We start from the raw sequence: 26,691 nt of genomic DNA on the forward strand, positions 1-26,691 counted from the left end.
AATTTATAGGACTTTTTTTTTTCCTTTTCCAATTTTTCGGTATATATTATTTTCAACTATTTTTAATATTATGTTTATTAATTATATATTATTTTCAACTATTTTTAATATTATTTTTATTAATTATATATTATTTTCAACTATTTTTAATATTATGTTTATTAATTATATATTATTTTCAACTATTTTTAATATTATGTTTATTAATTATATATTATTTTCAACTATTTTTAATATTATGTTTATTAATTATATATTATTTTCAACTATTTTTAATATTATGTTTATTAATTATATATTATTTTCAACTATTTTTAATATTTTGTTTAATGTTCAGATATGTTAAGTTTATTTCAGAATAAACTATTTATTTTAAAAAAATCTATATATTAATAGTTATTAATTCGTGACTGCATTTTTGGTGACATTTCAAGCAATGAAGCTTAGTTGCGTTACAAAGTGAACTCAACCAATGCTTGTAATTTTAAGGTTTTTATAATTAATAACTAAGGAAACGGAGTCGGATGGAATTGTAATATTGATTTCTGCCTCATACGTGTTCTGGAGCAATTTGATAATATCTTTATGATTCGTGATTCGTTTAACAGTACACGTACTTGCAATAAAAATATTAAACCATTTATTACAATACAACATGATAATTCAAATAACATGAAAACTGGGTACTTACGTATTGTCTCATCGACCGTTGGTAGAAATTTCGGCAACAGTTGCCAATTGCCAGTTGTTACTTCGGAATTCTAAAGGACACTGACATCCATATTTGGCGCTAAATCGCGCTACTTGGCAGGTCAACGGAAAAATACATTAAGTACCGAAAGATGTCTAAACTTATTGATAATGAGAGTAATTTAGAACTGTAGATGACGAAACATGTTTCGAACATTGCATAAAAAAATCTGATTTGGACACTATACGACTTCTTTGCACGGCCTATTAAATTCTCAATATTCTTTGCTGCATTTCAAACTTATTTTCTGGAATTTAATTAGAGATATATTTCTTATTCAATCAATTCAGTTTCCATTTTTGGCAAAGCAAAAATACATAAAAGCTCAAAACCTATTGATTAAAAATTGTAGAATATATAAAACTAAAATGTGTACGTGCGTTTGGTGTGACCGATTGCAATAAAACAGTGACAGATGCATAACTAGATGTTATAGCAGCCCCATATAAAAAATTTCGAAATTCCAAGGCTGATTGTTTTTGAGTTAGTTATGCGAGATACATAAGCAATGCTTGTAATAATGTAATGTCACGAAAAAAAAAATCGCTTCTGAATCCATTTTACAATTCGTTTGGGAAAAAACAGTTCTTTATTCTGTCCGTACGTACAGATGTCGCGCAAAAAAAATCGTCTTTGCATTCGAAAGCGATCAGAATGGATACTTTCGTTGAAATATATGATACGCGAAATTTTTCGCAATTATAATACTTCCTTTGCTTCGTACAAGGACGTAATAACATGACAAGGTATATTCAATAAAAATGAAAATTGTTATTTGTTCTTGATAGCTGAATTTTCCATCATTTTGTTAGAAATCTCCCTTTAAATGAACTGTATCTTTTGCTTCCTAATGCTAAAATTGTACTGCAAGCAATAAACCAAAGCATTATTCAGTAGCTATATTACAGTGGACTAAAACAAACGTTTACGTGAAAAATATGGTAATGTTAACATCAATCTTACGGTGCTGTATATTATACGAGTAATAACTTTATTTGGCACGCAAACAACAGAACCGCGATTAGAGATTACTTTCCGTGTAATAAACTTTCCTGTTGTCGTTGTGATAGAGGAAGTGATTAATACTAAGTTAGGAAAGGAAGATTTAGAATCTGAATTAGCTCAAACAATTGATAATGATTTTGCTGCTGCGAAGAAAATGCATGAACAAGTAACTTTAAATATAGTACAGCTTCCTGAATGTGAAAATTCTTCAGATGAAAAAGAAAACTCAGATAGGCTTGGAAATAACGACCCTACAGAACAGCTTTCAAAGTCACGAATCAGATTTTCAATTTCTTCAAGATTTTTTTGAAATCTGCTTATGCATCAGGAAGATGTTTCAAGGTCTGCACAAGCAGGGTTTAAAATATTTACCAAAATCAAAGATAATTTATATTCAATGAAAAAACAAAGTTCTAATTCAGAACGTTTCTAAAATAAAAATTTTTATAACACGAAACAAAATTTAAGACAATCTCATATTATTTTTAATTCTTTTTTAATTTATTTCAAGTGAACTGAACAATCATATTAAAATTTTATGGTATATTTTAGGTTATTCATGTTCTCGTGCTCCAAACCGACTCCTCAAGGGGTAATAATCTGACACATTAAAACATGAAACTCCCAGGAAAACTGAATCACGTCTCGTTCCATATAACCTTTGGAGCAATTTAAGATGAAAATAAAATAAACACTAAAATTAAAATTAAAAATTAAAAATTATATGCGATGTTTATATATCAAGCTCAAATTTTTTTGCGATTACCCCGGCGGGAAGCAGTATTGTTCAAACAAATGCATAATTTTTAAAAATAAAAATTATCATTAAAAATGAGAAACGCAGTAGTAAAGAAAATCTATTTTAACAGCACACCAAATTACGTTGAAAATAAAGCGGTTAATACGTATATATGTATCCTAATATTATTCGTAAAAAAAATAAAAGGTACAAAAATTTTCAGTACATATTTATGTCGGTAATCCATACAAATGGTTTCTACTCTATAATGTAAAAAGTCTCTCTATTAAATAAAGTTGTTATATCAGTAATTTATTCCTTTAATTAGTTTCAAAAAAGCTTAAAAAATGTACGATCTTGACTTGCTTTGGGAGCATAAACTCCTAAGAGATCCTAAGTGAATTATCACTGTGTTTGAAGTAACTATAGAGACTTGAAAAGGTTTAAATAACATTTTATTAAAGCAGAACTTTGAACATAAACGCACTTTTTATGCTAACGAATCAACCACCACTTGTGGCGATGTAATTAAAATAAGTCAAATTCAGATATAAAACGTATACAAAACACGATTGAATTTAAATCTAAGCAGGCTCAAAAACTCTAGCCGGAGTATCAAGTTTAAATATCGCCAGCAATAACGCAAAGCCGAATAATTACAAATTTACTAATGTTGGCAGGAATTACGTAACGTATCCGCGAGAGGCAGAAACGCTGTCTTACAATCTAAAAATATCAGTTTAAATACTCTATAACATCATTTACATTATGATGAGCAAACAGAAAGGATTAGAGATCGTAAGTTATAGTAAAGAGTGAAACTATGAAATAACTGGTTAATTTAAATAACAATCTTATAAATATATCTTCAAATTAAATTTTGCATTTCCACATAGGTTTACAGATAACAGAAGATGTTTTTAATTTAATTATGAGAGTTTCAAGTTAGCAAGAAAACTAATAATATTGCAAGGCTTTACAGGTTCTATTAATACATTATTTGCAGTTTTAACATAATTTCTTTTTAAAATAATAATTTAACAATATATTTAATTAATAAAATCGATGCTGTCGTAAGGACTATTAGTTATAGGAACCGTTCCATTACAATGATTGGTATATAAAATCCCAGATGATGACAGTATATTGAATCTGTTTTGTTCTCGTGACTACGCGTTATAACGTTCTTTTTATGTAGGCCTCAAGGAGTCTTTGTAACGAGAATCTACTGTAACAGGACATTATACAAGAGGTTTAGTTTCAAACATTTCATAACCTATTACAAAAGAAGTACATAAAAAGACTGCTATTTGGCAATGCTGACAATAATTTATTTAATGTAACAATGAAACTAACACATGGCTAAGAATGACGGTTCATTGCTTTCATTTACAAACCTAAACAAAGTTAATATTTTATGAAATTCTTACCTTAGCTAAAAGAAATATCCCGAAAAGAAAAATCGCGGACAACTAGAAACCAAGATCTGTATGTCAATAAAGGCACTTCACGACTTGTTAGTTTAAAAGATGAAAGGGCGGTGACAGCTGCACGTGATTTCTGCTCCAGTCGTTTGTTATACAAGCAAGCCCTTTCAGTTTTCCCTTCATTTAAGTAGTTAGTCGTTCATTACATCCCGCAAGACGTAAGGAAAGTAGGAGAGAGAGAAATGAGAGTCTGAATCCCGAGAAGACCTTGACATTGTTTCCTTGAAATTTTCCCTGCAAGATGCCCTTAGAAACGTATCATTAATGAATTCATTTTCTTTGTGTATCATTAAAGGTGTTAAACCTACTTTTTCCAGTGCTTTAATTTCAATATCCCTGTAAATTAATAATCTATCTATAATGATTTAGTACACAAATTACGGGATGTAAACAGTAGGATGAGAAGATTTAGATTAATCTTCAGTTGAGAGTACGAGCTCGAATATAGCAAATATTGGCACATTTGGATATCATAGGCAATACGTTTCCTCATTTCCCATTAAAGCAAACTACGGTATTGTATTGATTACAGGTTTTACACAAATATCTCCAAATAAGAATGTCAACAAAAGCTACCAATTTCCTATCCTTAACTAAATATTATCCTAAATTGGATGATGTAGAGATGTTTCTGAGGAGAAACTTGTATTGCAGATATTTGTAAAAAGATTTGGGATAGCATTTTCAAATCATTCTTAATAGTATAAAATGTTTTATGGGTTTATCCTCCTTGAGCGTTATAATAGTCAAATTAAGCTTAAGTACAAGATTGAAGGCAATAAATAAAAAATAAAATACAATAGTTTAACTATAGAACTTCTTAAAACAGCTAAAAATTATCCTGAATATTCATATATGTAACAGCAATAAATAAATGAATAAAATAAAATAGCTTAAGGAGAGGGTTTTCCAAAATAGCTACGAATAACCTTGAATATTCATGAATAGCCTTAGATTTAAGCTTGATATGCATTTGCAAAAAACTGGCATATTCGAAACGAATGTAAACTGGAAAATTTTTAAAAGCAGACCAGCAAAGGTTTTTTATTTCCGATATCAAGACAAATACAAAAGTACAGATAGTATACTAGGAGCAAGGGGCATCCAGACCTGGCTAGCATTTAAGCCGCCTTACACAGTTAAACGCCCAAACCCCTAGAGGCGATCTAAGGAGAACTAATACCCCGGTCAACCCAAAGGGACAATTTTATTTCACACAGTCTGGATTAAGCGCATAAGTCAGTGGTTCTCCTCAGCGTATACACCTAAAATCAAAGAGAACAAAATAAAATATCGACCGCCCCCTCCCAGTGCTGACCAAAGAGAGCCAAAATCTATCCTGCTACTGGAAGCCGGGTTTCACGGTCTATAGGTGCCCGAAGGCTTCGTGAGATAAAGCTGTATGCCACAAGACCCCTATTCACGTGCCACTCACTGCAATACTCAATATAGCGCGTTTAGCGTGGTGCAGATAACATAAGCCTTGGATCAGACTTCAGTGGAGCACCACACCTTTTACAGATGAGTTGAGCCGAATATGTATTCTCTGACTGATATGCATTCTCTGCGTTCTCTTTAAATATGTATTCACTGATTCTCGACGTGTGTGTCTTTCTGAAGAGAACCTGGAACACGAAATCATCCCTCCGGTCATCAGGGAAAATGGTCATTGCGGTGGCGGAGGTGTAATGATTTGGGCAGGCATTGTGTTGGAGGCCCGCATACGCCTGTATGTGTTTGAAAAAGGCTCAATGATTACTATGAGGTACAGAGAGGAGATCTTAGAGCCTTATGTTCAACTTTTCAGGGATGCAGATGGGTCTGGGTTCCTGTTAATGAACGATAACTCCCACCCATATAGGCCCCAGTTGGTGGACGAAAGGAAGATACGTGAAGATATTCGCCGCATGGATTGACCAGCCAGATCTCCTGACTTTAACTCTGTAGAACATGTTTGCGAATCCAGTTTCATTAGGAATGGGATCGACTGCCAGAGGGACTCCTCAAATGCCTCCTGTCCAGTAAGCCGTCACACTGCGCGACTTATCTGGCTGTTACAGGGAACAATGCTCCATATTATATTGATTTTGAGTTCGTTATTACGATGTGCATTTTGGACATACCTGCATTTTGAACGTTATTATAATCATGCCTACATAAGATTACTTTTGAATGGTACATCCCTGTCTCTTCAAATTTCATAAAAAATTGTTCATTAGTTTTTCTACAATATGTGCAAATTCTCTTAAGAAATTTCGGACCAATCTTCAGTTAGACTAATGTAATATTTCTCTCAGTATAACGATTCTTCGGTTGGTTAAAATTGAGCTTTCCTGATGATAAGCTATTTTCCATAATTAATCTCATTTGAATACTTAATCCCAATTTTGATTTTGGTTGCATAAAAATTATTCATAAAATTCGCAGAGTTGGTAACTTGGATTTTCTTGAAGCTTTTCATACTCACAAAAATTTACTAACTTTGCTTAATGGCATTATTTCATTCCAGGACTTCCGAAAGCTTTTAGAATTCTAATAGAGTTTCTTTAATTTCATTACTATTTTACTCGGCAGCTGGCGCTACGTTCATGTTTCCTTTGCTCCACCCATTGCTTTTGGTATAAATTTTATTGCCACTCTTTTTTTTTTTCCAGCAGTACTTTGCTTCTGAAGAAGAGGGTCCTGTGTCTGTCGTCCTCGAAACTAATAAAAATTTGTTCAAAATCTACGCCAGATGAAATTGTATTTTTTATCTAATTAAAAACTTTTCATCCCTGTTTCTCTTTCTAGTGATATCTTTTATAAATTGGATTATTTTGGAAACATAAACGAGGGTTATTTGCTTTAGGGAAGAAGTATCTTTATGGAAGTTCAGAGGACTTTCTAGGTAAAAACGGCCGAGCGGTAAAGACGCTGAACACTGGTAGTTCGGTTCGAATCCCGCGAACGGGCTGGCTGCATGGGCGTTTTCGTGGTTTTCCCCATGTGTAACGTGTATACGAGCCAGTTTCCCTTTCCTCCACGAAGGCATCCCTCCCTTTAGGCAGATAGCCCTGTGTGCTTTGCCATAGTTAAATAATTCAATAATCCAATCTAGGTAAAAACATCTTTTATTTATGTTACACATGCGAAAAGCCATGAAAATTCGCACTCATCCCGTGTTTGAACTGTAGTTTCGTACTACTGTGCTCAACGACCTTCAGGTTCAGCAGCTAGTACTTCCTCTTTTATAAAGTAATAATCGAATGATTCTTTATAGAGTATCATTTAGCATTATACTATTGTAGTGTTACGTGCGTACGGATTCGTAATGGATTGAATGCATACAGAACCGACTACAGCTTAATAAAATTTATTTTCCCAAAAGAAACACTTTACAGTTCTGGAAACTTTCCACAAAATTTTTCCCCTCTTCTCAATACAATAGAGTACCTTACATTTTTCAAAATTACCGGAAGGCATATACGGTTAAAGTTACACTTAAGGGCCGGATATAGTTACACCTAATTACAGGGATCAAGTACAGTTATTCAATCAGAATACCAATTGCAGTCGTCAAGGGACTGGATCAAAATCTTACCATGTTTGGCGACTTTTGGCCATTTTTCGCCAAATTTGGTGACAAAAGTTAGTTGCCAAAACTCAGATTAGCATCATAGTCATTTACCTGAATATTGAATAGACTTGCTGCTTTAATTTTATTTTTCAGGCATAGTTCTGCTTTCCTTGAAGCCATTCATGCTACATTATATAAAATTCGTACTTGTGGAGTACTTTGATACAAACACGCTATATGAACGTCAAAAATGTCGAACTTAAATATTTTTACTCCACACTAAAAACTCAGTGTTCGTCAAAATTTCAAAATATGCAGAAAAGTTGCAATAGTCTGTGTACACGAGAAGAATATTAGCCATTTATTCTTTATCCGCTTCTCACGAATATGCACTGCATAAGAATGGAGCCGATATTTTTAAACTGCCTAGAAAAGTTACTATTTTAAGGTTTAATTCTGTTGTTTTTTCCTTATTTCTCCTTCCGACTATCCCTTTTTCAATTTTTTTAACTGATCATTCCGAGTTCAAATCATTGTGAAATCATTGTTTGGAAGCATGAAATGGAAAGAACAGATAGTAAGTGCTATTATTTGATTTTTGAAAGACTTAAATATTGCCTATATGTGATTTTTCTTAACATTAGAAACGTCAAACGTCGTTTGGAGGTTGAGTTCTGTTGTGACTTATCTCACTTTTCTGGAAATAACATAAGAGAAAATCCGTGAATTTTACCAAGAAGAGGAGCATAGGATTGTATTGGTTGCTGGGGTGTGCCTGGAGCACCTTAGCACGGTTTAGTACCTCACATGATAATATGACTTTGCCTGGCTCCGTCCCAGTTTTGAAGGATGGCATGGATCCCCGGGTGATGAATCCAACGATTCCAAGCTGTGCGTATATAAAATTTAGAACTGAAACCAACGTCTTGTATCTTCTGAAGATATTTAGTACGTGGCTCTGTTTCAAACTGAAAGAGCCTTTAGTGAAATTTGCGCAGATATAAATTTATTTATTTTGTCGAAAGTCAATAAATTGTAAGCTTACAAAATTGTGGGATGGCATCGTTCATTATAATCGGATGACTCGACAAGCTGTGAGAATAAGTCTTTTACTTTTTCGATGATGGAAGTCAGACGATTCCGCCATTAAGACGATGACGCGACTGAAAGATGCTTACATGTAAAAGACAGTCGATTCTCTTCATCTGTATATATCATCTATGTAAATTCATCTTTCTACACATTAATCATTTTGTAGTTTGTAGCAACTATTCATGTTTCTATTAAATATTCAAGTTATTTGTAAATTGGACTAGGTTATTAGCCCCTAGACAGCCACAAAAGAAGTGAGTTTACAGACATCATATTCCTAGACAGTAAGTACCGATTCTACAGAATTGGGGGCCTATCCGGGATAAAACGAGCGTCTTGTAGTACAATGTACATATTTCCCCTATCTATGCCTATCATTATCTCATTCTTATTGGTCCGAATTCAACAGAAAAGGAGATTATCTGGGTCCAGGTCTTTTACAGTCTTTCTCGCCAAATTATTCAAAGGAACAAGAGCATTCATAAAATCTGTAGTCGTTGCGTTATCCAAAGAGGTACGCAAACCATTCTCATTAAGACCATAACTCCCAAAACACTTTTCTTATGAATCAGTCTTTGATAAATATTTTCAGCTTCATTTTCATTTGCATCCATTATAAACCAGCTGCAACTAATCATTTACTGACATAATGTTCATTCTTAATGAACAATATTTCCAATCAGTTGTGGGATGGCATCGTTCATTATAATCGGATGACGCGACAAGCTGTGAGAATAAATCTTTTACTTTTTCGATGATGGAAGTCAGACGATTCCGCCATTAAGACGATGATGCGACTGAAAGATGCTTACATGTAAAAGACAGTCGATTCTCTTCATCTGTATATATCATCTATGTAAATTCATCTTTCTACACATTAATCATTTTGTAGTTTGTAGCAACTATTCATGTTTCTATTAAATATTCAAGTTATTTGTAAATTGGACTAGTTTATTAGCTCCTAGACAGCCACAAAAGAAGTAAGTTTACAGACATCATATTATCATATTACCATCATATTGTTTACAGACAGTAAGTACCGATTCTACAAAATTTTCATAAATTTTTTAATTAATTATGTTTGAAATGTTTATCAATAGCTCTTATATAATGTCACTTCATTCGCGTATTCCCAAAACAAAAAGAAAAGCTATTTTTTAAATTTCAGATACAAATTTTAGATCGTCTTCCAAATAAACAAGATGCTAGGGAAGTTTTGCTGCACATGAAGCTACCGTAAAAACTATTAAGAAACATGAAAACTACAATTAGGAAAACCTTATGTTCAGGAGCAAAAATAAGCGTTAGTTTATCATGCGATACAAGAAATGTTGTCTAGGGAAACAAGAGCACCGGAGAATGCTTATGCTAATTTCGCTCAGAATATCACAAAAAAAAAAAAACAATATTAATAGAGAAAGAAGAAGATATTCACAACATTTCTAATAATAGCAATGATATTTCAATCGCACGCAAACACATATGTCCAATTTATTGTCAGAAAATAAAAATAAATAAAACCGTGTTTATGTTAAACAGATTTTTTTTCACAAATAATGTTTTCTCATTTCAAAGGAAAACATACTTTGATACCTTTTCATTTCTTTTTAATACCTTCCTCAAAGGCTTTCTTGATTTTGTTGAAATAAAATAAAAGAATATTTTCAGATATTTTAAAATTAATTTTGCGGTTTTTTTACTTCCTTGTACGAAGTAAAAAAGAAGTATTGTAATCGCGAAAAGTTTCAGGCAGCATATTTCAACGAAAATATCCATTTTGACCGTTATCGAATCCAATTTAACGATGTTTTTGCGTGATATCTGTAGGTAAGGGCAGAATAAAAGACTCTTTTCCTCCAAAAAAATTATAAAACTGCTTTAATATGAATTCTGAAGAGAATTTTTCGTGGCGTCTGTACGAGCTTCTGTACTAACGTAGGTACGTATCTCGCATAACTCAAAAATGAGTAGCCTCAGAAAGTTGAAATTTTGTATATAGGACTGCTATAACATATATATGTGCACCTCGTATTTTGGTTGCAATCGGCCGCACCAAACGTATATAAATATATATATATATATCCACTCTGTTACCCGGCTCAGTGATCTCAGTTTCTTTACTCTTATATGTTTGTAAATTGTGCATTTTTCACCTTAAAAATGATTGAATTATATTGTTCTGATCTTCCGGTTAAGGTTTTTATGCCTTTAGTAAATCTGCAAGCAATATTTTTACAACTATCAACAATTTTAAAGTTGTTTAAGTGCCGCTAAGCCTAATATTTTTTTTGATGGCGGCCATTGCTTGTTTACATTTGAAACAGCAGAGTAGAGGATTTGCTGCCAATCTAGAGAAACGTAGCTTCGCAACAACAAAGATAACGCATTCATTTATTATTGCGAATTAAATCATGCTTAATCCTTTCTGGAATTTTTTCGAGTAAATGAGTGTTTAAGATTGTAAGATCCAGCCGTGTCCGGTGCCGTAATTAATAGACTCAGGTTTATCTTTTTATTTATTCACACCATCAACGTAAACTATATACACTTTGTACAAATAGAAATATATAAGATAATAGGATTGTTAAATTTATAAAATTACCACACTGAGCATACTGAGCATTTGTCCTCTCCCACCGAAAGCCAGTCCCCAACTTACCGTTTTTCCGCCTAGAGGGCGCTACTTATTTTCAGGGTTACAGTTTCGGAGGACCAGGCACTACACCTTCCCCCTAAGATTGTGGTTGGGCAGGATGTCCAAACATATTCTGACAACAAAGCCTGGTGCTCACAATTCAACATTATAACTACTAATCAACTGAAAGAAAATATAAAATATTACAACATTTGCATAACAAACTCTTACAAGTATACGTTTTAAAGAAAAAATTCTAAATGGTTAAGAATGCTACACTTAAATCATCTAATTGCTGTAAGTAACTAATTTCAATAACTTTACAAATATTACTTAGTAAAGATATATCATGCAGTAAGCTTTAAAGAAAATAAGAAAATTAACAATTAATCTAACCACCAAAATTAAAGTCTTTATGAATTGTCCATAAATGTTTTTGGTCCATAAAAAGACATAAATAAAAAAAAAAGGATATTCATCCTTCTATCAGTCTGGATAAAGCATCTGCGTTACCCATTTTGACTCCTGGTAGATGCTTCATGTCTATTTCGTATTTTTGTAAAGCAAAAGCCCAACGTTGTAATCTAGATGATTGCGGTGCACATTTTGTCAGGTAAGGTAAAGGATTATGGTCGGTGTAAAGTTCAACTTTGGATCCAAAAATCCAGGTTTCAAATTTTTTCAAACTCCACACAATAGCATATGCTTCTCTTTCTATAGTAGACCACGATTGCTGAGCTCGAGTTAACTTCTGACTTGCATAGGCTATGGGATAATTGCGTTCATTGAAATTTGTGACAAACATGCTGCAACTCCTATTTGTGATGCATCACAATGTATAATGAATGGTTGTCCCAAAACTGGTGTATACAACGATGGAGCTTTAATCAGAGCATTCTTGAGTTCCTCGAAAGCAATGCGTGCTCTTCTTTCCATGGTATTTCTTCAGGTATCTTCTTCTTTGTAAGTTCAGTAAGTGGATATACTAATTCAGAATATTTTGGAATATAGTCCCTATAATAGTTACATAGACCTAATAAACTTCTGAGTTGCTTCTTGGTCTTCGGTTTTGATAATCTGGAAATTGCTTCTATCTTCTCAGGATCGGCTTGATGTTTTCCAGATCCGATTACATGACCCAAATATTTGATTTGCGGTTTGGCAAAATCACATTTGCTGATATTGACTGTAAAGCGAAGCTCTTCCAACTTAATAAGTATCATATCCAAATGAACCATATGAGATTTCCAGTCCTTTGAAAATATTGCGATGTCATCAATATATGCTCTGGCAAAGTTGTATTCATGGAATGCTTTATCGATTTCCCTTTGAAAGGTTGCTGCAGCGTTTTTGAGACCAAAACTCATAACTTTAAATCTGTATTGTTGTCGATGGGTTTTAAACGAAGTGTAATCACGACTTTGAGGATCCATAGAATAACCTCTTAGTAAATCCAGTGTTGATATTATATTAGCTTGTTTTATTGAATGTATAAGTTCTGAAGAAATTTGCATAGGAAAATCATCAGTAATTGTCACAGAATTCAATGCACGATAATCAACACACAGTCGAATTCCCCGTCTTTCTTGTTCACACAAACTATAGGATATGCAATTTCTGCACTACTTTCTTCTATTAAATCAAGTTCTAACAGCTCTTCAATTTGTTCATCAACTTTGGATTTTAAAAGTTTCAGGAATCCGGTAGATATGTGGCTTTTTCCTTTCTTGATTGGGTTTTAATTTTATTTTGTGGAAACCCACCTTTGCAATTTTCACTTTACCTGTAAATAACGATTCGTGCTTTCTTATGAGTTGCTTAATTTGCTGCTGTTGGTCACACGTTAAATGTTCAAGTTGCAATTTTTGGAGAACAACTTCCATATCTTGAGACGAAGTTTGCGGAGTTGGATGAATCTCTCCAAATTCTTCTTCATTTTCGAAAATAACTCCCACAGCATTTACTCTAGAGATATACTTTCTGATTTTCTTCACGTGAACATGTCTTACTTTCCCATCTGAGAGTTTAACTTTATATGAATGAGGTGGACAGTAGTTTATAATCTGCCCTGGACCTGTCCATCCTGCATAAAGTTTATTGGACGAAACAGGAATAGGCAAATAAACGTTATCTCCTTTTTTGAATTCTTTAGGTATAGCTCGACGATTAAAGTAATTCGAATAAGCTGCCTTTTTCTCAGATGCTATCAAGGATGCTTGATCAGCTGCTCGTTCTAAGTTTATTTTCATTTCTTGTAAATAATCAACAAATAATTGCTTCATATTTAAGGGTATCGGTATTTCACCACTCCAACTAGATTTCAAAACACTCAGTGGGCCACGTCTCTCTCGACCATACATTAACTTGAACGGAGAAACCCCTGTAGTAGAATTAGGAACCTCGCGATAAGCAAAGAACAAATATGGTAGATACTTATCCCAATTAGATGGATCCATACGGATGATGTGATGTAGAGCGTTTTTCAAAACTCGGTTGTACCTCTCAACAAGTCCATTACTAGCTGGGTATCCTGGAACTGAAAATCTAGGATGACATCCAAGACGCTTCATAAATTCTTGTGTCAGTTGAGAAATAAAGTTAGTTCCTTGGTCACTTGCTATAATTTTCGGAATACCAGTTCTTGTAAATATTTCCAACAGAGCATCACAAGTAGCTTTTGCCGTTAAAGAACGTAATGAAATGGCTTCTGGCCAACGTGAATGTTGATCCATTAAACATAAAACATATTTATGTTTTCTAGTCGAAGGAGGATCTATAGGACCTATAATATCGATATTAACAACTTCGAATGGTAAATAAGGTCTTAGAACTGGGGTAATAGGAATTCTATCAGTTATTTTTTCGGTACTTCTTAACTGACATGGTTAGCAAGATAAACAATATTCGGTAATATCATTATTCATATTGGGCCAGTAGAAATTATATCTGATTCTCTCTTTTGTTTTCTTTATTCCCATGTGAGCCCCGAAAACAGATACATGTGCTAATTTTAAACATCTTTTCTTCGACTCTTTGGAAGAACTAACTGCTGAACCGAATCGCCCCTTACTTTATCCTTGTGAAAAATTATATTATCAAGTTCCATAAAATTTCCTTTCCCCTGTTTTAAATTAATTCTGACGTCTTCTAAAGTCGGGCAAGACGTCTGCTCCTCTCGAAATTTTAATATATCATTACGTTGATTATTTTCTAATATCTGTATTGGAGTCGTTACTGAATGCGTGTTGTCATATGAATTAGCTCTATTTTTTATTTTAGTTTTTTCATATGGCTGAGGAATGTTTATTTCAGGCGTATTTGACTCCACTTAGTCTAAACATTTATTCGTTTCGCTTTCCAAAATCATTTCTCCCGTTAAATTTGTTTCTCCCTTCAAACCGCATCCGTCGCGCAAGAGTTCAAAGGTCTGTATGGGTAACAAACAATCTACGTTCAAGCGATCTGTTACCGCCGCCAAAATGTCTACCGGGTAGCTTAATAAACCAGAATCCTCATCTTTCAGTGACATAAATAATTTTATTAATTTCGCTTCTATTTCTTCGCCACATGCAGATGTTAACTTAATTTTTCCATTATCTTGATCGGTTGACGATACAATATTACTGTTTAATACCGGAATTTGTGTACCTGAATCGATAATAGCATCAATTTCTTTATTTTCAACTAATATTTTCACATATTGCAAAGGCTGAATTTTGACTTGTTTCTTCTCGAGGTATTCTGTATTAATCTGGGCCACAACCGCATCACTTTTCTGTGATTTATTACTTTCGGAAGTAGTTTTATTTTGATTTTCGCATTTAAATTTTTTCTGACAGTCTTTAGCTATATGTTGGAAAGATCCACAAATATAACAATCCTTTTTAAATTTAGTAATTTTGGGCAAACCATCCAGTCTTCCCATAGGAGGGGGTGCATAGCGGGTACTTTTGGTTTCAATATTCGGTGTTTTCTCAGAATAACTACCGATATCATTTAAAGATTTTCTCTTACAAGCGAAGAACGTGTCACATTTTCCGATTTCCGCGGGTTTTAACCAAGTATCGCCTTGTTTTACATTTATATGCATGGCTGTCTCGTGATCAAAAGTTTGCATTAATTTATGGGCTACAATTAATTCATGCACTGTATTGAAATCATTCGCATTCCTTAAGGTGCAATAGTATTTCCACTGTGTCATTATCCGGGCTGCAAATTGTGCATGTGTTTCCCCTAACTGACGTTTAGCCTTTCGAAACATATCCAAACATGCTTGAGCAGTTGGCTGATATTCTTTTAAGATTTTATTCTTAACTGCTTCGTAATTTTTGACATCATCTTCACTAACATAAATCAAAGCGTTTGTTGCATTTTCACCTAAAAGATTTATCAAAATTTCGGCTTTGTATTCTTCTGGTACATTTTTAATCTTAAATGCTCTTTCTAGGGAAGAGAAATAAAGTGTCCATGATTGCGAACGAGTCAGAACGGATATCGTTAAAGTTTTTATGCTTTTAATTAAATTTTCTAACAATGTGTTATCCGAAAAATTAAAATTAGATGAAACGCTAAGTTTCGCGATTTCTAATTCGTGTTCTTTTTCTAATTTAAACTTTTCTAATTTTTCAGCTGATTTCCTATCATCAATTATGGATATTAGCATAGATTTAACGAATTCGGGATCAGTTTTGTAATCATTACTGTTAGTAATTTTATCTTTCAGTTCTGTGAGTTTAAGACTTTCATCAGCATCTTGACCTAGTTCTTTTGGCAATAAAAATAAATCTTGTTTCTTGAGACCTTTAACCGAAAACATTTTGCGACTTTCTTATAACTTCGTAATACAGCGCTAATTAGTTCAAACTATTATAGTAACTTATCATTTTTCTCATTATACAGTTTACGTAACTAAAATTTAGAGTCACTTTAAAATAATAGGTAAGCATAAATCACTTACCTTTTCTCCGTTGAAGCGTTAGTTTCGATTCTAATCGTGTCGTACTGCGACAGTGTAAGATCCAGCCCTGTCCGGTGCCGTAATTAATAGACTCAGGTTTATCTTTTTATTTATTCACACCATCAACGTAAACTATATACACTTTGTACAAATAGAAATATATAAGATAATAGGATTGTTAAATTTATAAAATTACCACACTGAGCATACTGAGCATTCGGCCTCTCCCACCGAAAGCCAGTCCCCAACTTACCGTTTTTCCGCCTAGAGGGCGCTACTTATTATCAGGGTTACAGTTTCGGAGGGCCAGGCACTACAAAGATTTTCTTAATTTTTAATAATTTAATTTTTAATAATTAGTAATTTTTAATAAAGATATTTTGAGTTTTTATCTATTTTTGCCTTGTCGCGAAGTGAGAACTGAATTAATTGAATGAGAAATACTCAATCGTCTGTGAAAAACTGTTTCTTTTCTGTTTTGTTTGCTTAATTTATTTCATACATCGTTTTAGCTTTATTATAGTATTTGAATAGAACATGTGGCCACGATTAGATAATTCTTTAAATGATATAAATTTTCTGCATTCTGAGTTATAATATAACCATAATAGTCGGTGGTAATGTATATATTTTCGTTTTCTTCTTATTTAACCAAGATTTTACTTCATTTTCTCTACTTATAGATTTACTTATCAAATTACAAAGCGCTATGGACTTTGTTCCTGCCAAAGCAAGTAGACTTTGTGTGTAAAAAGGTTTTACTCTTGTGAAACGTTTCAATGTACTGCAATTGTGTTTTTCATCATGTTACTTACCAATTATTGCTTACCAGAAGAACAATTTTTATGAAATTTTAAAAATGCCTTACAATACATCCTGCAAGAGATGGCGCAACCAGAGCTCCAGTCAATTAAAATGCTTTTGATCCCTACTAATAGATGACGTCACACGAGCACTTCATTTGTTCAAAGTTTACTTATTCTACGGACGGCGGCACAGGAACCTCCGTCGCTAGTAATCTCTGAGTTCTAGCATAGCATGTGTACAAGTACTTCCATATTATTTGACACAACTTACTCGATTCTTCAAGTATTTAAAAGTCAAGTATTATATATTGGTAAATGCCGTTAATGGTCGATTGCTTCTTACTAAGTAATAGGACATAGACATAGACATATTTATAATATGAACGAAATATAATACTGTTAAGTGAACCTAGCGCCAGAGTGTCGCTATGGTAAACAAATAGGGTGAATTTTAAAGAAAGAATGCATTTCTTCTATTGTGGTTTATGCGCTGTCGGCGAAGTAGATTTAATTCAATCCAATAAGTTTAAACGAAATGCAAGAAGACATGTGTATAATTTAATATCCCGTACAAGGAAGTCATGTGGTGTACGCATCAGATTTTTTACATCTGGAATCAATTATCTTTTTTTCCACAAATACTATGTCTTTTTTACAAGAACTTTTCAGAAACGGATTTGCTGTGCAAAACCAAAATTAGATGAACTTTATTTTCATTTAACAAATGCGTTGAAAAGTGATTTAAGTCAAAGAATTCGTTTCACTGACTTTTCTGATAAAGTATACATAACATTAGGCATTTAATTGATTAAATCCTGATAAATATTTCACTAATTGGAATCTTTTTTCTACCAGGAACATCGAAAAAAGAGTTTTCATTGCTCATCTTCAAAATTGTTTTACCTCCTGGTCATCCTTGAATACTGAAATTTTTCTCGTAAGATTCCCCACCTTATTTTCAGAATTTATAAAAGTCAATGTCTAAGATTAGTATTTAAGGAACTAAAACCTGCATTCCTCCAATTTTTTAATGACGCAGTTTTCATAACAAACGGATCCAATGTAATAAAATAAATCTTCTCTAGTAGCGTATGTGTCGTATTACACTTTACTGCAGTGTCAAGTAAACACTTATAAAACTCATCATCTTGAATTTATTTTACGTTTTATCTATTTACTATCAAAAACAGTTGAGAGGGAGGAGTATGCTCTTTTGCATACGTATGATAGTTCAGAGACATCTATCATACGTCTGTGACCTTGAAAAGTTTTAATCTCTAAAACAAAATTCGATGACGTAAATGATTTATCAATTTAAAAAATGTAAAACTCTTTTAATCTTTGACCAATAAATGCACAACTACATAAATCGGAATATATAACAATTTGTTTCATAAACTGTGAAGGATAGGTTCCATTATGCAATTGCTTTTTAAATTACAACATCTGAAAATTGTCATATTTTCATTACGTAAAAAGTATGCAAATTTATTTCGCTTTTTAAATTGATGCAAAATATTCTTTACTTCTTGAAGAAGAACAAGTTCATAAAAGATACATAGTATATCTAAGAAATTCACACAGCTTTTCTCTGAAAACCATAGTTAATTTGAGATTACATGTTTCTTAAATTTGAAATCCAAATTCGCATATTTTTCCCCTGCATTTTTCGTTTAATAATTATATAAATCAGATTAAAGTCTAATTCCTCACAGAACATTTTATCATTAAAAATTTGTATAATTTCTTAATTTTTAAATATGAGAAAAATCCTACAATTATTCCTCTTTTCTCCTCAAATATCTAATGTTGCAAACCAGAAGTAAGTATATTAACCAGAAGTATATATAACCAGAAGTAAGTATAAACTGAAAATTGCCACTTCAAAAATGTATCATTGTTTGGACAAAGTGTAAAATAGACAAATATGTAGATCAAAACTATAACTTAAATTGGCAATAGCCTTTTAATTCCTCATTTTTATTTCGATCTTTCCCCTGTCTATTCTAAAAATAGAAAATGCTCATAATAACTTTTTCTGGACTGCGTCATTTATATATTATTCCATATCATATGACTTTTATGCAGTGGAGATGATGTAGCTAATTCGAAACTTAAAATTTCCAGAATTGAAATCTTTAAGCTAATCTTCCATACTGAATAAATATGCTCTGGCTTTCTCCATCTCGACCCAGCTAGACTGCTGCATGCTGGTCTTCCTGTTGCAACATCGTCAAAAATGGGAATGTTCTGAAATAGGCACAATCAGTGTGCTAATTTGCTTGTAACCGCAAAATGTTTAACTAAAAATAAAAGAAATATGACTTAAATCTGCTAAGACTGCATCTTATAGCATATACACTTTCAAGTTAATTCTTTACTACGGATTTACTATGCATGCTTCAACATCTATCTACGTCAGTCCTATATTATCATATATATATATATGTATATAAACTTAAAGCATCTAAAGTTAATATAAAATTGAAATCAAAGCAAGGCAATTCTTCAACAATATTAATAACTGTAACGGTGTATAAGATGTTTAACACAATATCTAAACAAATCAAAATTAAAATAAGAATTCCTGGTAGAACAAATTCGAAAAATAAAAATGCGAAAGGGAAACTATACAAAATATAAAAATTAATCTGCCTTTATTAATACTCCAATTCAGAACTCATCAGGGGAAACCTGTTTCGTTCTTCTGTTTCATTTGAGATCAAACACTGAAAATAGTTAAAGTAAATTTTCAATTAAGATATTAAAATTCAAAATTATAGCATATTTTTTCCAAGAACTACAAATTTTTGCTTCTCCAGAACAGTTTTGAATTCTACTTTCTTTTGCTTTTCTTATGCAAGGAACGCAGTTTGGTCATTTAAAGATTTCAGTTGATTTACGTTAAATCCGCTTAAGAATTTTAAAAGTTTGCGGTTTTTTTTTTTTTTTTTTTTTTTTTTTTTTTCAATTTTTGTTTCAAATAGGTTTTTAGCTTTTGCTGTTTAAGGCTCAGATTTTATTATTTATAGAAATCTCTATGAAAAGTTTTTCGTTTTCTTGGTATTAAAAGTTTAGTTTAGCATAATAGTTGACCACCCAATTTTTGAGTGTTGTTTAAATGACAATTTGGTTTAATCTATATTTGTTTTGCTCTTCATTTGTAATTGCTTTTGACTTTCGATTTTGCAAATAATGGTTTTAGACCAGTTTTTAATTGCATTTATTTTAAAATCGTTTTTTCATTTTTACATTTTACATTAGGTAACGTTTTTTTTTTTTTTTTTTTTTTTTTTTTTTTTCATTTTTACATCTCTGTTTTGTAAGAGAATTATGTTACATCTTTATTTGTGAAAACAAGCGTTAATAATTTACATATGAACTGCACAATTGTTTTATTCTTATACGGTTAAGTAAAATTTACATTAATTTAGAAGGTAGAATATTCTAGTTCAAAATCTAATATCTTCTGTATTTGTCTATCATTACTTAAATTCAGTTTTAAGTCTGTTTTAAACTATTTATCACATAGTGTGAATCACACACTTTTTCATAATATTTGAGAAAGGTTCTTAAACCACACATTGAAACTATAATATATATTGCAGTATTTCATTATAATTACCAAAGAATATTTCCTTCTTGAAGACTTACGTTTCCATATCTTACATCCTAAATGCCAATAAATTTTTCAGTCGCAAAGGCTTAACAGACTGACATGTAGCTGTACACATTAAGAAACTATTTGTTACTTAATTTTATTATCAAAAACAAAGTGTTTTTTTTTTTTTTTTTTTTTTTTTTTTTTTTTTGCACACTCTCACCAAATATTGTCACGTATCAAAAATAACTGAACTTGGCCACCTATACATCAGCATAACTAACTCTTAATGAGGGCACCAAACATTCGTCTACAATGTCTGCTTGCTCACGATGTCTGAGAAGTTGTCAGTTTTCACAGTAAGAACGTCGAGTAGAATGTGCCAGTTTCTATTTTTAAAATAACCCCACTTGCAGAAAACTTTTTATACCTCATACACACACTTTCTCCTTTCGTCTTAACAAGCCGAAAAAAAATAGCAAAATCATGAGTGATGTTAAAAACTAAACAAATTATAAAAGTAATTTTACTTGCTACTCAGTTTAGTAATCTTACTTTTTAAAATTACATAGATATACTAATTCATAAAGCATTAAACGATCTTTTTATGCGCATTGATAATGAACTTGAATTTTGATTTTTTACGCTTTACAGATGGGTATTTACATACTTTTAGAACGTTTTCGGCGCCGTTTAATTAATATTTAAAATAAAAAGTATTTTTTAAATGTTCAGTCTGACAGCTCTAGACTATAAGTCAGCATCGTTATTTCCATGATAAAAGGTCTTTTCGTAAAATTTCCAGGGATAGTGATTTACATTCTTCTTCCACTATTTTCCAGAGTCTATCCATCGTGCTCGGTTTGCACTTAGAAAGAGCTCTTTTCAAGAGACCAAGGACACAATAGTCCACTGGTAAAACGTCAGGAGACTTCGCAGGAATGCATTGAAAATGTACAAATGCAGTACCTGTACCAGACTTAATTTTTCAAGCACTGCAGTGGTACTTTTCGAAGTATGACTTGTTGCTATGCCTTATTGATGTTTCACTCTTTGAAAGTCATTAGGGTGAAGAAATTGAATTTCTTCTGTAAATGTTGGACAGAAAACTTTCTCTTGATACGTTTTAATTGCTAATGTTAACATTCTTTTTCGCTTATTTTTAATTTCTCATCACAATAGAATCCTGCGACAATCATAAACCTCTTACTTAAACTTTCCTGGTATTGACGGAACAGCGTTTATACACTCTATTCTCTTCATTTTCGCTAATAAACCAACCTTCTTCTGTTGCAATCATTTAGTTTAACTGATGCTTCATGTAGGGTCACAAAGTACTTTCATTTATCTTTTGCTAACTAGTTTTCCTACAGAGACTCAGAGCAATTTGTAATTGTTCTGCGTTGAGCCACATACCTCGACAAAAGCTGGTGAACATTATGCTTTTTCAGCTCTTTTAAGCTGAAAATGTACCAAATTGGTTTATTTTATTTATTGTTATTAGAGATTTGTTTAGAAGATTTTACAATCGATTTCTCAGTCGCCGGATTTTCTCTTCTGACCAAATAATTTAACTTTAGAAAAATTACGAATAATGCATACCTTTTTCGGGTATTCATTTGGGATCTTCTTTCCATGCAGAATTAGTGATTGAAGTGTTTTCCTTTCCCATAAATAATGCTGCTTATTTTTCGCATAGAAGTTTTAATATAATGCATTTCTGATCATTTTTAAATTAAGGAATAGGAATATTTCTCTTCGGAAAGCGCCGAAACATGTCCTTCAATCCACAGCTTGTTCATATAGTATATGACATTTTGTAAGAAGAATCAATTTAAAAGTAGCAGACGATATTTCTCATTTCAAAAAATAAGCTGCCCAAAAGTTTTATTCTAAAACATTTACTTTTTCTTAATTAATTATCGTAATCGTTCTAAAGTTGTCTAAACACACTTTATAATTTTAACACATATTTTTTGTAACTAGTTTAATATTTACTTTTTTATTTTCTATCGAATGTTTCTCTGTAAAAATAATATTATTAAAATTAAATTTCTTATTTAAAATTTTAAAAAAATATTTGTGTGAGGACGGTAGTGACGTTACCCGATCATAAAGGTGCCTCCATCTTTATGCAACTCGAACACTATTCGAAAAGACAGAAACATTCATTAGAGTGCAGAAAAATCTCTACTGAATCCATTTTAAATTCTTTTTGCAAACCGTTTTGCAAAAAACGAGCCCTTTATTCTGTCCTTACCTACAGATGACACGCAAACACATCTTTAAATTACATTTTGATAGCGGTCAAAATGGATATTTTCGTTGAAATATGATACTCGAAAGTTTACACCATTACAGTACTTCCTTCTTACAAGAAACTAAATAATTTAAAACAAATTTCTTGCAACGCCTGGGAAGAAATTTAACAATCTACAATGTTTCATCGCATTCACTGTAATGCTAAGTTGTTATTCAACAGTTCACAGCAGATCTAAAATCTGAATGATTAAAAATAGGTTCTCTTTAAAAATATATGTAAATATAGGCCATTCTTAGAAAATTGTAGACTTTATTTAATTAAAGTTGAAGTACTGAAATATTAAGAATGAAATTTTTTAATTTTAGTACATGTCACAATCTGGTAACATTATTAATAAAACTAATTTCCTGTCTCAAAATGTTTTTCATTGTTAAGTGCCATGATTTTCCAGTATAGCTCAGCATAATTTAAAAAAAATTGACAACGATAATACTGTTAGGAACATTGTATATATGCAAATAATTTTAGTGAAATTATATGTAAAATTGTAGTATCTCTTGCATGAAGTTTCTCTAACATGAAATGCCTGGAGAACCGAAAATAAGATTACAGGGGCAGGACCATTCAACACTGAGATAAATGACAATCTCGCCAAACTGGCGTGATAACGCCAAACTGGCAGTAGTTCTGGTGACTAATTCTTGTCATCAAACTTAGTGACATTTTGGTCCAATCCCTGTATAACTGTAATTAATCTTATTCCTATATGCCACTATAACAATATCCGGCTCTTTTTAACTGTTACTGTGTTATGCCCTTCGGCAATTTGAGAAATCGAAGGTACTGAAAATTTGTCGGCAGCCGGGAAAAGACTATATAAGACTGAAAAGAGCATCTCAAGGTTCTTAGTTCACAGTTGAAGGGTGAGTAATAAGAGATCTCCGTGCGAGCTTCGCTCTTTAGATGTGCTTTGTATTGCGTTGTGTTTAACGTTCTTAGTGGTTAGAAGTGGTAACTACTGATCGTGCTCTGTCATACTGAGAATAGCGGTACGAGTATTTAAGTGAAAAAGCTCCAGTGTTTCTTTTGGAAAAAATAAATTTTATCAAGCCATCATCGGTTCTGTGTGTATTCAAACCCTTGAAGAACTCGTACGCACGAAACAGTAGCATTTAATAAAATGTATTTCTAAATAATCCTAATTTTATTACATTCTATAATTGTCATTATTATTAACAGAAAATAGAAAAAGTAAAGGAAAAAAAATAAAATCACTTGAAAAAGATCAATATAGCATTCAATAGACTTTAAACTCAAACGATTCTACAGCGAAATACAGAATGCACAGCATTAAAAACTTTTTTTAATAGTTGAAATAATGATACATATATTAATAAAAATTGAGTATCGATTGCTTATCACATAAATTACATGCATTTAAAATTATATGATTTAGATCCATTATTTAAACAAAATTAAATTTAATAAAGCCGACAAAGCTGCTGGTCAAATGCGGAGGTGCACTGAACTTAGAGAGTATTTTAAATTTATGTTAAATCCTAATACATCTATGCTGATTAAGGTTGTTTGTCAAACTGCGAATCACAGGAATCAATGCATATGATACTAGTGCAGGGAAGTATGTTAAATTTAGATAGATTTTAAAATTAAAATTAAATCTAAGAATGATTTTAAAATTAAAGTTAAATCTAAGCATACTGTTGCTTGTAAAGCCTGTTGACGTCTGGCGACTATGGCTCAAGCTCTCTTAAGTATCACCTGTAGGTTAGTAGTGTGGACTTATAATTGGCTATTTTAAGACAGATACTTTAAAGTCCTTTCTTCCCCCTCCCAAACCATGACTCATAACCATATAAATGACTGCTGCGGAAAAAAGGTTGAATACTCTAATTTGCCGAAATTCACAAACTTTCTCTGTGCGGCGATGACGACATAAATTACGATCCATGGATCTAATAAGAAATAGACTAACCCAAATAAGTTTTCTCCTTCGTCTGAGGCGTTGCCGGCTGTCACCTTGATCACATCCGGAGGAGTAGGGACGACTTGCAGAAATTTAACATTGGTTGCCTATTGCAGCGTGTATAATTGTCAAGAAAAAAGCTGGTTGTAGCGCCTCATTTCACAAATTAGAATTTCTAAATAGTTTTATTTTTGAAATTGAGATGGATTTTTAAAAATTTAGCATATTTATCAAACATAATTAACGTTCCAAAGAATTATAAAGCTATTGCATGCTTTCATGACTGGATATTTTTTTAGCTTTTCCTATGCTGTAAGGAAATTCGTAACTACTTCTTTTAGAAAATTAAATTTTAAATATGAACTAATAGAAAATTTCAAACAAGTAATTTTCTCTTGCAATTTTTATGCTTTTTATTGGTGTAAATAAGTAAAAAATACTAAAATATTTAAAAACAAATTTTTGAAAGTTTTGTTTAAAATTCTAAATTGTGCTGCTTTTTTAAAATTATAGATGAGTATTATAGCAGAATTTCTATAAAGGAATTTTATTTCAATTATATTTCATAATACGTCCTAGTGATAAACATTTTTGACTCCTTAAAAATGTTTATACATTTAATTCTAATATTAAAATTGTATTTAACCATAATAATTAATTTTGCTTGTATTTTATAGTGATTATTTTTAAAAATTTATTTTTAGTTCTGCATAAGATTTTTTTTATTTACTGTTAATTTAATTTATTAGCCTAAAGGGACGGTAGCCTAGAAAGGCTGTTAGTTTCGAAGAGGCATTTTGCACTGTTTTACTATAAATGTCCGTGTCTCTATGCAAATTGTTGTTACAAAATATTATCGACCTGCATTATATGTAAAGAAATTAAATAATGAAGAATCTGCATGAATACATGTATGTTTCTCGCACTGTGACAAAAACGACAGTATGTAGAGCCATCAAATTTTGAATAATGTAATCCTCCACCCGAACAAGGGCATCTGGACGACCGAATTTCGATTTTGTTTTAATCTATTTCATATTATTAAAACTTTAACAAATTTTATTAACAAACTCAACGAGTTCAGAGCCAGCACTGTACGGAAAATAACAGTTTTATCTCCAGTGCGGAAATTCTAAAGATATGCTGTTTTCAAATGTATGTGGTTTACGGGCGAAGAACATGATATTCAATAAATATAGGTAACACACAAAACTTTGAAAAAAGGTTCCTTTTGGGCCTAATATAAAATCTGAGTGCTTGTAGATTTTATTTTATCTTTTTTTTTTCCCTTCATTACGCTCAGAAAATTTTATGCTCCGAATTTTATGAATTATTTAAATAACTAATCCACTTTAATGTCAATAATTTAATGATCATATAATCAAATAAATATGATCGTTTTGTAACATTATTATAGTTTGGAAAATCACTGCCTGAAAATGTTCATTAAATTAAAAAAAAAATTATTAGATCTTGCTTAATCTTACCTTATTTATTTTAAAGCATCGCGTACTATCAATCTTATTTAATTTTACGCAAAATTAAGTTCACAAATTTTGTGCTTACAGTTTTTACCGTTTTACCAAAGTAAAGATGTTTGTACAAGAATTACACGTGAAAAAAATGGGCGAAATGCAGTAAAAAGTGCTTTAATGAGATATATTAAATCCTATTTGGAAAAAACCGTGGCTTTTATAATCGCATCACTATACAACGTATCACATTTAATAATTAAAAAGAGTTATGTGATACAAACGCCATAGGTTTCAGTGTTAAAGTAAACCAGATCGTCCCTACTGTTTCTTGCCGACATGT

At 31.9% G+C, this 26,691-nt stretch overlaps 1 protein-coding gene and 1 pseudogene across 9 annotated transcripts in view; both read right to left on the reverse strand.

The window, feature by feature from the left end:
- The window catches only part of LOC118203504 (dietary and metabolic glutamate transporter-like), a 205,500-nt gene that overhangs the window by 79,880 nt on the left and 98,929 nt on the right, over positions 1-26,691 (reverse strand). For 2 of the 9 annotated variants that reach the window (XM_085815063.1, XM_085815059.1), the window contains exon 2: positions 11,290-11,448. The exons of 5 other annotated variants lie outside the window; for them this stretch is intronic. The gene's annotated coding sequence lies outside the window, so the exon portion shown is untranslated. Of the gene's footprint in view, positions 1-3,925; positions 4,093-11,289; positions 11,449-26,691 lie in introns of those variants that run through there. 2 more of the 9 variants (XM_085815058.1, XM_085815062.1) reach the window with 2 other exon arrangements.
- Positions 8,928-9,244, reverse strand: LOC146997568 (dynein light chain roadblock-type 2 pseudogene; annotated as a pseudogene).

This window comes from Stegodyphus dumicola, chromosome 4, assembly GCF_044657685.1.
Source record: "Stegodyphus dumicola isolate Sdum_Otavi_A_Nest chromosome 4, ASM4465768v1".
In the NCBI taxonomy this organism is placed as follows: Eukaryota; Metazoa; Arthropoda; class Arachnida; order Araneae; family Eresidae; genus Stegodyphus; species Stegodyphus dumicola.